General features: G+C 49.0%; 1 protein-coding gene across 2 annotated transcripts in view; it reads left to right on the plus strand.

The window, feature by feature from the left end:
- The first annotated feature begins 5,621 nt into the window (after window positions 1–5,621).
- The window catches only part of LOC147020518 (1-phosphatidylinositol 4,5-bisphosphate phosphodiesterase beta-4-like), a 176,701-nt gene continuing 165,375 nt past the window's right edge, over window positions 5,622–16,947 (plus strand). Inside the window, exon 1 of one of the 2 annotated variants that reach the window (XM_085895918.1) lies at window positions 5,622–5,879. The gene's annotated coding sequence lies outside the window, so the exon portion shown is untranslated. The remainder of the gene's footprint in view (window positions 5,880–16,947) is intronic. The other variant, XM_085895916.1, reaches the window with a different exon arrangement.

The raw sequence follows: 16,947 nt of genomic DNA on the forward strand, positions 1-16,947 counted from the left end.
AAGAAATACTCAAGTTTTCATTGTTTTGAGAAGCAGAAGTTTAAGGATGCTGTTAATTATATTTTGTTTAATACTTTTGTTTTGTGGGATCATGTTTGAACAAGTTAAGGGTATTCCCGTGGGTGGGAATTGCAGCTCCCGACGAGCGGACATTTTTCGTATTTTCTGTGAATTTTCATTCATGCAGAAACTGATGAAAGAGAAAAAAAATTAGGATTAGCTAAAATATTATCTCGTACATGTCGTTATATCGATGATATTTGTGTGGTTAACTATAATTTTTTTGATAGGCAGCTTCACAAGATTTATCCAGATAGCCTGATTGTAAACAGCAGTGGTAATGATTGTACAGTTGCTGCATATCTGGATGTGTTGGTTAGAGTTGGACAGAATCGTTTCAATACAAGTGCATGTCATAATGTTGATGATTTCAGTTTCCTAGTAGTCTTGTACACCTTTCCAGGTAGCAATGTACTAATTAAAATGGGTGATGATGACTTTTTGTCTCAGCTACTTAGATTTACAAGAGTTTGTTCAGTAAAGGATGATTTTGAGGAACGTGCTGAGAAGGTTTTTCCATCATGTTAAACAGAGGATATTTGGCTGATTGTTTGATCAGGTCTTGTGAGAATGTCTTCAGACTCCATCGTCACCTTTTATTTAAGTTTGGTTGGTTTTCACTTAAACAAGTTCCGATTGCATTGCAATTGATATAATAATAATGAATTAATTATTTTAGTGAGTTAAATTCTTTAATTCATATTATTGGTTATATATATATATATATATATATATATATATATATATATATATATATATATATATATATATATCTCAAAACATGTGGAGTGTGACGAGCACTCCACTGATCCTCATTGTACACAGTTCACATCAAAGCGTCACCTCCAACACAGAGGCTTCAGCTCGGTGACTCTATCAAACAAACAAAGATTGTGGTCTTCATCAGTTAAACATGAAACGGAGCCACCATTTGATGTTTAACTGATGTGGACTATATCCAATGGGGATCGTCCAGCAAAGAATTTGCATACATGCATGCCTGATGGTGGCTTAATGACTGGAGTGGTGGACTTGGGATCCTTGGGTTCTGAGTTCAAATCCTGCTTGGTTGTTGAATTAATACCAGGTGGGGTTGACTCAGCCTGTCATCCTTCTGAGGTAGGCAAAATGAGTACCAACTTGCTGTCAAAGATTGTGCCCAATAGCTTAGGAGACTGCTCAGGCAGCACCAACGCTCTGTACAGAATATGGTCCCAATGGATGTGGACATACACTGATGAGCCAAAACATTATGGCCAATGACAGGTGATGTGAATAACATTGATTATCTTGTTACAATGGCACCTATCAAGGAGTGAGATATATTGTTGTGGTGCCGGGTTCGGGGGCGGGGAACGACCGCTAGATGGAGCAGTTGGGCTGTCTCCCACCGAACACATGGAATTGAAGGTCGTCACTCCGGATGACTCCGAAGTCGACGGGCCGCTTAATGGACTGTGGACGCCAATATTTCGACCACGCGGTTAGGGTCTTTTTGTCTGATTCCAATTTACCTAATTAGCCACGCGGTCTAGCTACCGGGGAAGCCACACCCTCGGCCGGCTTTGTCCGAACCGAGTCGCTGTTACCGAACGGGAATTACCAAAGCCGCGCCGGTCAAAATAACAATCTACGGCACAATCGGCCTCACTATAACTCAAACCCGAACCATGCTAGGCCATTGAGAGAAAGCACAGAAAACGAGCTGGTACATTTAACACGGGGTTTATTCACAATAATCAGGAAGGGAGACACAGAGCAGAGTTAATCCGACTAAATTGCAATGTACAATAAGCAAGGCACTTATGCAATTCTATTTATAAGACTGGCCACAGACAGACACACACACCCAAAAAGAAATGGAGCCAACTGGCCTTTATTCGGACCCTCCAGCCATGGAGGATAGGCAAGCTGGGGGTTAGAGTTTGGTCAGGTACCTGGCCGCCTCGTGCGGTCTGGCTGACCTGCACTTGTGAGCTCGGATTCCGTTAAAGGGATCAGGGTCCCCAGCTCGAGCGCTCCACACGGACCACAATCCAACGAACCACCACGGTGGGACTCGAACCCACAGCCAGAATCCAGCGAGCAACCAGGATCCCATGGACGACCAGCCACCAACGAACGATGACGATGACCAGGGAACGAAGACGGGAACCAAGATGACCAAGGCACGACCGAAAAAGGACCCCCGCTCATCTTTGAGCGCCTCGATTTCTTTTTATCCCCCCCCCCCCGTGCGGGGTGGAGGGATCCATTTCTCTCGTAACTCGCTTCCGGATTGGACGAGGGTGTTCGGGTGTCGTGGTGGCCAGCCGTGATTGGAGGAGGGGCGTCTCGGTGCTCCTCCCCCAGAGAGGCTCTTTTGCCTTCCCCAGTGTTGAGAGGGGAGACATTCTTTTTTGATGGGGCAGAGTCAGAGCTCCGAGGCGAGGGGGCTCCGTCCACGTCCGTAGTCAGAAACACGTGCGTTATGGCGCCGTGGTGTGAAGTGAAGGTGGGGCGGGTGAAGCGCTTGTTCGCCCGCAAAGTGGGAGGAGGAGTGAAGTGAGGGTTTTGTTGGCGTTGGCAGATTTAAAGATGTAAAAAATCTGACTATAAAAGAAACCCACAGCACACATGAAATTAACCCATTAGACATAGGGGAGGGATTCTAACTATCCACATATACTTAACGAAATAATTGATCTATGGGACTGCTGACTGTCTGTGTGCAAAAGGCTTCCAAATTCGTAACAATATTAGGCAGCAAGTGAACAGTCAGTTCTTGAAGTTGATGTGTTTGATGCAGGAGAAATGGGCAGGAGTAAAGACCTGAGCGACTTTGACAAGGGCCAAATTGTTATGGCCAGATGACTAGGTCAGAGCATCTCTGAAATGGCAAGGCTTGTGGGGTGCTCCCGGTCAGCAGTGGTGAGTACCTACCAACAGTGGTCCAAACCACAAACCGGCGACAGGGTGTTGAGTGCCTAAGGCTCATCGATGCGCAAGGGCAACGAAGGCTATCCCGTCTGGTCCGAACCAACAGAAGGTCTACTGTGGCACAAGTCACAGAAAATATGAATGGTGGTCACGGGAGGAATGTGTCGCAATCCACAGTGCATCGCACCCTGCTGTGTATGGGGCTGCGTAGCTGCAGACCGGTCAGAGTGCCCATGCTAAACCCCTGTCCACCGTCGAAAGCACCTACAATGGGCACGCGAGCGTCGGAACTGGACCTTGGAGCAGTGGAAGAAGGTCACCTGGTCCGATGAGTCCCGTTTTCTTTTCGGTCACGTGGATGGCCGTGTACATGTGCGCCATTTACCTGGGAAGTGATGGCACCAGGATGCACTGTGGGAAGCCGACAAGCGGTGTAGTGGAGGGAGTGTGATGCTCTGGGCAATGTTCTGCTGGGAAACCCTGGGTCCGGCCATTCATGTGGACGTGAATTTGACACATGCCACCTACCTAAACATCGTTGCAGACCAGGTACACCTTTCATGGCATTGATATTCCCTGATGGTAGTGACCTCTTTCAGCAGGATAATGCGCCCTGCCACACTGCACACATTGTTCGGGAATGGTTTGTGGAACATGATGACGTGTTCACGGTGTTGCCCTGGCCTCCAAATTCTCCAGATTTCAATCCGATTGAGCATCTGTGGGATGTGCTGGACCAACAAGTCCGATCCACGGTGGCTCCACCTCGCAACTTACAGGACTTGAAGGATCTGCTGCTAATGTTTTGGTGCCAGATACCACAGGACACCTTCAGGGGTCTTGTAGAGTCCATGCCTCGGCGGGTCGATGCTGTTTTGGCGGCACACAGAGGACTAACAGCATATTAGGCAGGTGGTCATTATGTTTTGGCTCATCAATGTATGTATAGCCTGGTGTTGGCTTAGTGGTTAGGGTAGTGGCTTGGGATCCTCGGGTCCTGAGTTCAAGCCCCGTTGGCCGCTGAATTAAAATACACCAGGAGGTTGACTCAGCTTGTCATCCTTCCGAGGTCGGCAAAATGAGTACCAGTGTACTGGTAAGGGGGACACTGCATCAGCGGCATAGCCATGTCCCAACCAATGATGCAACCAGCAGCCACAGGCTGCACGAGACAGACAGAGACAGAGAATGTATATATGTATACTATATATTTAGGATGTATTAAATAAAGGAGGTATTTTGATATTAAATAAGTATTATTTATAAATAAGCATCAAAATAATTTATTGGTGGTTGCTCGGATACGCAGTGCAGCATGTTAAAATTGGTTGTTAATGACAGTTTGAATATTTGAATGACAGTTTGAGTCTATGGTTAGATGGAGGTGCGGTGTAATGGACATGTCCACAAGGTAAAGTGTTTATCACTTAATATATTATCATACAAAGTGATGTATGGTTAAAGTTATTGAAATGTAGTAATACTTTAAATAAAAGTGATAATTAAATAAGTTTGAATGAGGACATTGTATCGCTGTGTTGACTGACTGGCCATAACTTTGAGGTTGTGGGTCCATTGATGTTGAGTAATCTACTGATGTGGACCGGTGACCGGGGTTGTGGATCCGCCATTTGGAGAGGTTCTGGGTTGAAAAGATCGAAACCTCGATGAAAAACGGTACCGAGCTGATGATCTGGGCAGTTGGGAAATCAGTAAATTGTCTATAAATGAAGGTTATAACTTCAAATAAAATAGCTTTTGTAAGTACTTACCAGTCAGTACATAATATATCTGTGTTTGTGTGTGTGTATGTATGTATGTGTATTTATGTATGTAAATGTGTGTGTGCGTGTGTGCGTGTGCATGTATTGTTATGTCTGGCTTCCTTCTTGGGACTATGGTGCTGTAATTGTTCTTAATTTTGATTGCCTTATTGTATCATATTTATTTCTTGTTTTGCCTGTTATTTTATATAAAATATAATATTGTATATGTTGTATTAATAGTTACATTATTGTTATTATTATTATTATTATTATTATTATTATTATTATTATTATAGTATGCCTGCTAAATTATATGTGATGGTACCTGGCTCTCTTTTTATAAACTCTAAATTCCTTTTGCACAAGGTGTGAGTACCCCTGCTAGTGTATATTTGTATGTGTATATATATATATATATATATATATATATATATATATATATATATATATATATATATATATATGTGTGTGTACATATTTATATATTACTGTATGGACAACGAATGATATCATTTTATATATGTGCTATAAAACCTCCCTTACATTGATCCATTGATATAAAATATACAATTACTTGAAATGGAGAGATTGAAAAGCTCCATAACATTGATTGTATCTATAAATAATACAATGGATTCTAATAAAATGACAAATGCACGCGTATCACGTCCTTTTGCAGGATGATGAAAGATTATATCGATCTCTAGCAGAGGCTGTCGTCTTGGTTTTGGTCCGTACAATGGCCAAACGATGGTTTCGTTGCTATGGATATAACCGCCCGATACGCTGCCTTGTAACGGAACTCGAATCCAGACTCATTAGCATGAAAAACATGAATTTTAACGTGGTGCGATAATCCCGCATTCCTTATTGGTCAGGAATGCCCACGTGATCACAGATGCCCTTATTTGGCAAACGAATCAGCCGCCGGTCAGACGGTTCTATTTTATTAAAGCGTATCACAGGCGGATCTACACCGGTGTGTTTCCTCACGGAAACAAACAGAGGACCAAGCAGAAGCGTGTAATCGGTTCTTGCTGCTCCATTATCCGCCATGTCCAGCGCCAAAGACTTCTTTGTGGACGCCTCATGAGGCGGGTCCGGGGCGAGCCTGACGGGCGGACGGTTTTCAAGGTAACTTTTATTTGTTTTTATTCACAACATATTCAACTTGTCATTATAAATGTTATCTTGATTTTACAGTCGACATTGTTTTGCTATCATAACGATGCTATTGTGATGTTATCACAGGATGTTGTTTGCTATTATTATTATAATAATGGATAATTTATTTAATTGCGGGTGGTATATGGCCTATGGAGTGTTTGTTACCAGCATTTTCCAACATCTTCGATCACGTCCCTCTTCTGCTTGATCACTTCTTGGATGCACCTACCAACGAGCTCCTTGACCCGACCTCGACCTTTCGGTGTCGGGCTTTGCAGTCCGGCATTATGGTGATGTTACAACAGGACCCGAAATATTAACGGCCATGGATGGTCAGGATCTTCAAGCAGGTTCTTCCCACGAATAGCATCGCAGTCGGTAGAGAAAGCCCTCCCAAGGTGTTGCTGCACTGGGTTGAAGGTTCCCCCCCCCCCCCCGGCAATCTCCATCAAATTGAGAGCTTCCCGGTTAAGGATCCATTAAGTTCCCTGCCGTGCAGGTTCATTATGCCGCTTGTAGGTTACGCACCATGTTGTACAAAGTGTGTGACACGACGTGACGAGCCTGCCCTTCGCATGCTCATCTGTTGGATATGTGGAAAACGCGGCAAAGCTTCATAATGTCATTCGATGATGAACGTTTAAGAGGTTTATGATGCTTAGAAAACTATAAATCGACCAGAATCGGTGGTTATTGATTCGAAGGACCACTGTGAGTCTGGGAGGTTGGTGGTTCGAATCCTGGCCGAATCATAGCAAAGACTTTTTAAAATGGTATGCGCTGCTTCCTTGCTTACCGTTCAGCAATTAAAAAAGGAGAGAGTATGAACAAACCACCATATGTTGCAACCATTGTGACAGGCGATGATGGACCAAATGGTCTTCTGCGTTGAGGTTCGCATAAAGGGAACTCGTATTAATATTATTATTGCTTTTATTAGTTGTGGATTTACTTTCATGCCTTCAGGCCAAACTAGTCTCTTATGGGAGGTACTCGGGTAGATTCAGTTGGAAGCAAAAGACGAGGAACAAGAGTGTTAATGAAATGACAAATTGCTTTGAAAATCGCTGTCTCTGGTGCTGAATTGAGCCAGCCTGCCTGTACAGGATATCATTCGTGACGGTTTGGCTGACTTGTGAATGCAAAACTTCTTGATCAAAAATGATTCACAACCACTGAAGATGTAAGTACTTATTATTATTGTTATTATTATTACAAGCCGGGAGGCGAGATGGTTCGTGGGCATTATTGAACAATGCCACGATAGGTACAATTGAGTTTGAGGAAGCCCTACCGTAAAAACCTCTCTTCCGTCAAAATTGACCAAATCAAATCGGATTTTTTATATGTTGTACTTATGGACATTACGCACAGCTTCGAGGAAATGAAATTGCGAGAAGAAAAAAAAAAGTTCAAGTGGGTGTGGTATCCATGCTGAACTTCTCAATGCTGGTGGAAATGCTGTACTCATGTCATTGCATGCAGTTCTGTGTTCTGCTTGGATCACAGGCATCATCCCAACTGACTGGAAGTGCGACGCCCCTCATACAAAAAGACACAACTGGACCATGATATCTAGCTTGTTTCCAAGTTTCATTAAGATCGCATCAAACGTCACAGAGCTATGCTCTGGAGAGAGTCACAAACAGACAGACACACAGACACAACGATAATAGTGGTCACTGCTGGTGCCCACAAAGCAATTATTGTCATGAATGTTATTTAACATTGTGCAGTCAGTGTTTCCCGTTTAAGTAGCACGATGACCCTCATGTACCAACTCTTTGCACTATGTTGTGACACAATGTGTAAATACACACACACACACACACACACACACACACACACACACACACACACACACACACACACACACACACACACACACACACACACACACACACACACACACACACACACACACACACACACACACACGCCAGGGGACAACTCACATATGTATATATATATATATATATATATATATATATATATATATATATATATATATATATATATTGTTGTGGTTACCAAATTCGCAAACCACCATTCAGGTCCCTTAAGTGAGGTATCTCGGTAAGTGCATGTGTAGTTAGGCCCAAACCCGTTGTCTAGTGGGAATACATGTCATTTATGCGAGCTGCGACTCTTCAGGATAGCCGTTTTTCTTTTACTATCTTTATTTTGGACCAACCGCCATGATCACAACCACAACATCAACCACCGACCACAACCACCGCTTCACCACAACCGCCACGACCTTCACGCACACCTCACAACCGTAGCATCGCCACCGTTCTTGCCCCGCTGTGGGTACCGGTGTTGGACTCATGCAGAACGCGCGTCGAACAGCGTGTACAAAATCACGGATTTTGTGCTTCAAAAACGGATCAAAAACGACACACGCCCACTTTTTGCCGTCCAATCGGTGAGCGAGGGGCGATTTGGCCCCGCCTCCAGAACGATCGATATATGCAAATTTGTGGATCAAAAAGCCTTCACGCCCACTTTTTCTCGGGCCAATGGGGAGCGAGGTGAAAGGTCAAAGGGAGGGGGTCAAAGGCGAAGTTACGGGGGGGATAAAAGGACGGTGTTCGTCAGTCAGGAGAGTCGCAAACGAGAACGAGAAGGAGTCGGAACGAACGAGAACGAGAACGAGAACGAGAACGAAAGAAGTCTGGAGCCCGAAGCCTGCAGTGGCTGGAGAAGCTGAAGAGAGTCGGACGAGGGAGGGGGTGCTCGCGTCGGTGCCAGGAGGTGCACGCCCGAGGGAGGCCGGCAGCGCGACCTGGCCGAGGTGGAGACGCACACCAGGGATAATAAAGATCCTCTATACCCCGAGCATCAGCAACCCCCTCCTGTTTCCCCCCGCGCTGAGATAGTGCGACCAAGGGGGCCCCGTTCCCACCCCCTGCCAGGCACTGTCCACGAGGCCCGCGGGTTGCGGGGCCATCGCCGCTCCGCGTCTCATCACCAGACGGGTAGGCCCGACCCGGTCTCGGCCTCAGGCCTGCCTCATTCTTGGGGATGTTCTTTTCCTTGGTTTTGGGTATGTGTTGTCGGCGCCGTCTGTGAAGTAGAATTGTATAAGTGTTGCCGTGTGCTCGGTAGTCGGTATTAGCTCTGCACTGTGTTTTCACTTTTATGTTTGCTTTTTGTGTAAATGGAATTGTGTTTTCTTTTGTTTGTGTGCATTTGGTGGAATTGTATTTGTGTGCTTTCCGTTCGTCGCGAATAAATGTGCTTTATTGTTGAACTGTTCTCCCGCTTCGCTTCGTCTTTTCCTCCATTGAATCCCCATCTTGCTTCACGTAAAGGGTTGGTAGTGGGCTGAATACGCCCGATAATTAATCGAACCGTCGAGGTCGACGATAACACCGCTCGGTTATTCTGATAGTACGGAACGGGTCGCTTAAGTGGCCCGTGTCCGAAGTCGACCTGCGGCGAGGTGCGATCGCCCGGTCTACCCTCCGCGTGGGTACTTAGGTAGTTCGAATTTGGCGAGCAACCCTATCCCACGCGGGGGCTGATTGGCTCGATCGCGGTGAGACCGAAAGGTCCACCCGTGACTGGTTCCCGGCGTTAGTCCGAGAGGGTCACGACTGGATTGTCCGTCCGGTGGGCGACGTGCCGCGATTCGAGTTACGTGGCCGTTCGCACGCCGGCGGGCGCGAAAACCGCAACACTGGTGTCAGGTCGTGCGATACAAATTCATCGCCCTCCTCGCGGCACTGGTATCGGAGAACAGGAAAACGGGCTCTCCTGTCTCCGGCTAAATTCACGGGAATCGGTCCAGGGGTGAGAGAAGCGACCCCCGATTCCCTCAAAATTACGAGCGAGCAAATTAACCCTTCACGAGAAGCAAGATGGCGTCTCAAGGCGAGCGGGAGCCGGGGGTATTAGAAATGTATATGTGTAATAATGTAGAGTCCATGGTCCAGGATGGAATCCCCGAGCAGGAAATGTTGATTGTGCAGGAACACGGACTCGCCCAACTGAACCCAGAACCTGAAATGGGTGCGGCAGCGGCCGCAGTGTATGACACCTCCCCCCCCCTCTCCACCAAGACCCTTCTCCAACCCTTGCCGAAACGGCTCAGCTGAGTGCATCCAACATGGCCCAGCTATGCGCCATGCTGGCGGCAATGAACAAACAAATGAATGAAGTGAAAACGACGATGGATACAAATACAAATGAAATGAAAAATGAAATGAAAAACGAAATGAAAGGCATGAACGAAAAGATGGATACAAATACAAATGAAGTGAAAACGACGATGGATGCGAATACACAACAAATAAACGAAAAGATGGATACAAAAATGAACGGAATGGAAACAAACATGAAGGAGGAAATCAAAGAGCTACGGGGTGAGACGCAGAACATGGGCCGATGCCTGCAGGCGGGCATGAAGGCCGTGACCGGGGAGATAAAAATGGCGACTCCACGTGTGGGAGCAAACGAGCTGGATGGGGGTGCAACGGCTGACAGGCCCGCGGTGGAGGCGGGTGAAAAAATAATTCGTGGAACGTGTTGGGCGAGGGTCGTGACGATGACCGAAAGGGAAAAATTAAATGGGGAGACCAAAACGTGTGAGACGAGACACGAGGTGACGACAAAGGAAATAATAATAGTTGAGACAAGGGAGGTAAAGGGTGAAGAGTTGGCAGAGACACGGGAGACAGAAACGATAGAGGGAAGACTACACGATGAAGATGGGGTAAGTGACGCACACACACACACGGAGGTAGTGGAGGATAATGGGGGTGAGCTCGCGGAGCGTGTAGGGACCCGGTGCGAGCAGCGGGATGGCCTCCTCCAGGAACGAGGGGAGGGAGTATGCCCCCTTGAGGCGAGTCACGACCAGGTGAGTTCGGTCGTGTTTTGCGAGGTTGAGGGGACGAGTGCTGTGGACGGGTGCACGGAGAGCTTGGGGGGTATAGAGGCCCCGGAGACCCTTGTGGGGACACGAATCCCCAGTGTAGTTGTCCCTGTGTGTGTGGTGCAAGGCGTGAGTGCGTCCCCGTGTGTGGAAGCGACCCCGTGTGTGAGTGGTGTGGTGGCGATGGTGCTGGAGTGCGTGCTTCCCAGCACGCCGTGTTTGGATGAGGCACCGTGTGTGGATGAGGAACCGTGTGTGGAAGAGGCCGTGTGTGTGAGTGAAACGGCCAGTATGAGTGAGGAACCGCGGGTGAGTGCCCCCGCGTGTATGAGTGAGGGACGTTGTGTGGAAGAGACCGCGTGTGTGAGTGTCGCCGTGTGTATGAGTGAGGTACCGCGGGTGAGTGCCCCCGCGTGTATGAGTGAGGCACGGTGTGTGGATGAGGCACAGCGGTTGAGTTCCCTCGCGTGTGTGGGTGAGGCACCGCGGGTGAGTGCCCCCGCGCGAGTGAATAGAGCACCACGTGTGAGTAGTATGGTTTGTGTGAGTAGTGAGGCACGCGTGAGTGAACGGCCGTGTGCAAGGTCGCTGTGTGCCAGGGAGACCGTGTGTGTGAGAGAGCGGTATGTAAGGGAGATGTCGGTTGGCATGCGGGAGCACGCAGCCGCGTCTCCCGGTGTGAATGTGATGGAGTGGACTGTGTGCGTCGTAACACGCAGGTGTGCGTGGGTTGAATGGCGACGACGAAGGCGACATGAGAAGAAAGAAAGCCGAGTAGCGGCTGTAGTTGTTTCGAGGACCGTGCCGGGTTCACCCAGCAGTGAGCACGCGGTTCGTGCTGTGCAACGCACGAGACCACCACGTGCTCGCTTGCGAGAGTGAAGTCCCGGTCCGGAAACGCACGCGGTGGATTTGCTGATCCCGCGGACGGACAAAGTTAGGCAGGTAAATGGATTTGGACCGGACGGGTTCTCCACGCGATCGTGTGTGTTAAGCTCCAACGGGCAAAGCACATGTGTTCGCGTGGGGAACCCCTCGAGACGTGTGGCTTGTGTTTTTTTTTTATGCGCATGGTGACGTCATGGCTGCACGTGGGGTTGGAATCCGGCAGGAGGGGTATCTCTGCCGGATGGTACCGTCCAAGGAGGGACGAGGAACACGTGCAGCTGCATGACGTCACGGGCAGGTGCAAAGTGCGCGAGCTCTGAGTTGCCGCGCAGGTGCTGCGCATGGAAAAAAAAAAAAAAAGCAAGCCTCACTTTCGGGTGCACAGGATTCCTGGGCAAGGGGTGAAAGACCCTCTTACCCTGGGCACAGGATGGAAACTAGTTAGGGGGAAGGGTTAGCTTAGTTAGACCGACCTCATGGGGCAGGGATAAGTCCTCATGGAGTCCGTGGAATGGATTAGTTAGAGGGATTGTAGCCAGATTTAGGTGGGGAAATTGATTAATGGGATTATTTGAAGACAGAGACAGACTTGTGGATGTGTAGAGGGGACGTAGTTTAGCTACGTAGGTTAAAAGGAACGTGCTGTAGTTTAAGGGACGACGTGGGAGCACGAGTTAGTTTGGGGAGGTAGTTAGAAGGATGGCAGAGTTCAGTGGTGTGTGTGTTGAAGAGTTGGTGAGTTGTGAGGTGAGTACTTGTTGAGTGAGTGAGGCCAGCGGGTCTGTGTGAGTGGAGTGAATGGGGAATGCATGGTGCGATGAGTGATTGGGGGGAGGAGTGACTCCCGCCCAAGGGACCCCGGGGTCAGTGTAGAGTGAGTTAGCTGGGTTAGTCAAATTGAAAAATGGAGGTCGTTTTGTTGTTGGTGGGAAAGTAGGCTCGAGACCCATTTGGAGGGGTGCAGGAGCCCTGTTGACGGGCTTGGGAGCGTGGCTGCGAAAGGTGAGTATCGCTGAGTGGGTACCCCGGGCACCAGGCTAGTCGGCCGCGGTAGGCCATGGGCCCATGGGGGGCCGGGATAGAGTAGTGGGCACGGGTGCGCCTGCTTGGTGCGGGGGCCCGGGGCGCCATTAGCCGCGTGGGCAGTGTTGTGGGCACGGGTGACCCTCGGAAAGGGGCCCGGGAGGCCGGCCTGCCACGTGTGCGTTTCAGGGGAGGTGCCATGGGGGCACTCCCCGGTGTTAGGGAGCTGGTAGGCTCGGAGGCAGTGTAGTGCCCGGGGGTGCCATAGCGGGAGATTCGGCAGAGGGTCGTGCCTGCCAAAGGGAGCCACGTGTCCCAGCCAGGAGACCGTGTGAGGGCACGGAGAGAAAATTGGGGGGCGAGGCCCGAAATTGTGAGGACACCAACACAGGCGACGGGAATCTGGGTTGTTAGAACCAATAGTTTAAGCGAGAGGCGCTTGTTGAAAGCCCCGGGGTAGTTTAGCAGTTAAATGGTTAGGGTAGATTAGGAGATGTACCCCTCCGCACCATCCATCCCCTCGCTGTCGTTGTGGGCCGCTGGACCCACTTGGTGTTAAGATCGCCGAACTCTGGGGAGGCCATTCTGAGGCTTGAGTTGGGCCTCGACACAGGACGTTAGCTCTCCCTTGTTCCCCTCCGGGGAGGGAACGTAGGGGTTGGGAGTAGGCTAGGTGACAGGATAGGTTAGCCGAACAAAGACGATAAAGGGGGTTAGGGGACGATTTATAGTGGGGAAGTAAAAATAAAAACAACAAAAAAAAAATAAGTTGGGGCTAAATTGGGGTTTGACAAATTAAGGGAGTGGGTATGTACAGTGACAGGCAAAGGCGATAGGTGGGAGGGAGACAGGAAGGTAGGTCCGAGCCCGCCTTCCAAGTGGCCAGCACCACCGCACTCCCTCCACCAACCTCCACTGAACGGCAAAAGCTGGCCAGCTTCATCTGCTGGCTGTGTGCTGCAAGGCCTGTGCCGGCCCACTTCGTCTGCCGGCTGGCTGTTTTTTTCTTCAAGGCCTGTGCCGGCCAGTTCATCTGCGGGCTGTGTTTGCCTGCAGCGGCCTTCTTCTGCGGGCTGTGTTTGCCTGCTCACCTTTGCCATGCCATGCCCACTGCCCACGTTCACCAGCCCCGTTCAATTTTTGCTTTGCCCCCCCCCCCTGTTCATTTCCATGTGCGCCAGGATCAAGGCAACAGTTTGCAAGCTGCGAGAACTGCCCTGTTGGCAGCTACAACACGGGCCTGCAGTGGCGGCCCGTGCACCGTGTTTGCGTCCATCCATTCATCCATCCATTCGTTGTGCTCATTGCGTGTGCCACTTGAGCTGGCACGGGGACTGCGTTGTGCAGCCCATGCACCGTTGTGGTTCACTGCATTCAGTTCAAACCGTTCATGCATCCATTCGTTGTGTTCATTGCGTGTGCCACTTGAGCTGGCACGGAGACTGCGTTGTGCAGCCCAAGCACCGTTGTGGTTCACTGAGTTCAGTTCAAAAGGGAAGGCCTTGGACTGCGTGTGAGCAGCCAGCCACGTTCCCTGTCACCTGCATTGTTTGAGCCAGAGACTGCATGCGGGCAGCCTGGCTCCCTGCTAACTGCTTTCTTTTTGCAGAGTTCAATGATCCTGGGCCATGGTTTAGTGTAAAATTTGTAAGTTAAGGTTAAGATGTACTGTACATATGAGTGCGCCCCCGGCATGTTTGTCTTAGCGCCGGCAATTTTATTTAAGTCGTCCGTGTGAGTGAGTTTGTTTAGGTAGTTACGCAGCCCTCAGGTTATTTATTTTGGGGACACGAATACCATGAATGTCGCACTCAGGGATCCGTAGGTAAAGTGTACTAGGGGAAAACTACACATGATGGCACACGAAAATTTGACGACTCGGGACGAGTCTGTAAAAAGGGAAGGGGGTAGTGTTGTGGTTACCAAATTCGCAAACCACCATTCAGGTCCCTTAAGTGAGGTATCTCGGTAAGTGCATGTGTAGTTAGGCCCAAACCCGTTGTCTAGTGGGAATACATGTCATTTATGCGAGCTGCGACTCTTCAGGATAGCCGTTTTTCTTTTACTATCTTTATTTTGGACCAACCGCCATGATCACAACCACAACATCAACCACCGACCACAACCACCGCTTCACCACAACCGCCACGACCTTCACGCACACCTCACAACCGTAGCATCGCCACCGTTCTTGCCCCGCTGTGGGTACCGGTGTTGGACTCATGCAGAACGCGCGTCGAACAGCGTGTACAAAATCACGGATTTTGTGCTTCAAAAACGGATCAAAAACGACACACGCCCACTTTTTGCCGTCCAATCGGTGAGCGAGGGGCGATTTGGCCCCGCCTCCAGAACGATCGATATATGCAAATTTGTGGATGAAAAAGCCTTCACGCCCACTTTTTCTCGGGCCAATGGGGAGCGAGGTGAAAGGTCAAAGGGAGGGGGTCAAAGGCGAAGTTACGGGGGGATAAAAGGACGGTGTTCGTCAGTCAGGAGAGTCGCAAACGAGAACGAGAAGGAGTCGGAACGAACGAGAACGAGAACGAAAGAAGTCTGGAGCCCGAAGCCTGCAGTGGCTGGAGAAGCTGAAGAGAGTCGGACGAGGGAGGGGGTGCTCGCGTCGGTGCCAGGAGGTGCACGCCCGAGGGAGGCCGGCAGCGCGACCTGGCCGAGGTGGAGACGCACACCAGGGATAATAAAGATCCTCTATACCCCGAGCATCAGCAACCCCCTCCTGTTTCCCCCCGCGCTGAGATAGTGCGACCAAGGGGGCCCCGTTCCCACCCCCTGCCAGGCACTGTCTACGAGGCCCGCGGGTTGCGGGGCCATCGCCGCTCCGCGTCTCATCACCAGACGGGTAGGCCCGACCCGGTCTCGGCCTCAGGCCTGCCTCATTCTTGGGGATGTTCTTTTCCTTGGTTTTGGGTATGTGTTGTCGGCGCCGTCTGTGAAGTAGAATTGTATAAGTGTTGCCGTGTGCTCGGTAGTCGGTATTAGCTCTGCACTGTGTTTTCACTTTTATGTTTGCTTTTTGTGTAAATGGAATTGTGTTTTCTTTTGTTTGTGTGCATTTGGTGGAATTGTATTTGTGTGCTTTCCGTTCGTCGCGAATAAATGTGCTTTATTGTTGAACTGTTCTCCCGCTTCGCTTCGTCTTTTCCTCCATTGAATCCCCATCTTGCTTCACGTAAAGGGTTGGTAGTGGGCTGAATACGCCCGATAATTAATCGAACCGTCGAGGTCGACGATAACACCGCTCGGTTATTCTGATAGTACGGAACGGGTCGCTTAAGTGGCCCGTGTCCGAAGTCGACCTGCGGCGAGGTGCGATCGCCCGGTCTACCCTCCGCGTGGGTACTTAGGTAGTTCGAATTTGGCGAGCAACCCTATCCCACGCGGGGGCTGATTGGCTCGATCGCGGTGAGACCGAAAGGTCCACCCGTGACTGGTTCCCGGCGTTAGTCCGAGAGGGTCACGACTGGATTGTCCGTCCGGTGGGCGACGTGCCGCGATTCGAGTTACGTGGCCGTTCGCACGCCGGCGGGCGCGAAAACCGCAACTATATATATATATATACATATATACATATATATATATATATATATATATATATATATATATATATATATATATATATATATATATATATATATATATACACAGTGCCTATAGAAAGTCTACATTCCCTTTCAAAATTTTCACCTTTTGTTGCCTTATAGCCTGGAATTAAATTGCATTAAATCAGACTTTTTTTCACCTTTATTTACATTTCCTCATCCACAACTTCCAAGTGAAAATCAAATTCTACAAATCTTTGAAAATTAATTAAAAATACAAGACTAGAATATCTTGGTTGGATAAGTGTCCACCCCCATGAGTTAATACTTGGTGGAAGCACCATTAACAGCAATTACAGCTGTGAGTCTGTTGGGATCGGTCTCTACCAACTTGTACACCTTGATTGGGCAACATTTGCCCATTCTTCTGGACAAAACGGTTCAAGCTCAGTCAAGTTGCATGGGGAGCATTGATGGACAGCAATCTTCAAGTCATGCCACAGATTTTCGATTGGATTTAGGTCGGGGCTCTGACTGGGCCACTCAAGGACATTTATCTTTTTGTTCCTTAGCCGCTCGTATAGCTTTGGTTGTGTGCTTTGGGTTGTTGTCATGCTAAAAGGTGAACTTCCGTCCAAATTTCAGCTTTCTTGCAGAGGGCAGCACATTTTCCTCAATTTTT

Source organism: Eptatretus burgeri, chromosome 9 (assembly GCF_056783735.1).
Source record: "Eptatretus burgeri isolate ZD-2024b chromosome 9, Ebu_testis_v1, whole genome shotgun sequence".
In the NCBI taxonomy this organism is placed as follows: Eukaryota; Metazoa; Chordata; class Myxini; order Myxiniformes; family Myxinidae; genus Eptatretus; species Eptatretus burgeri.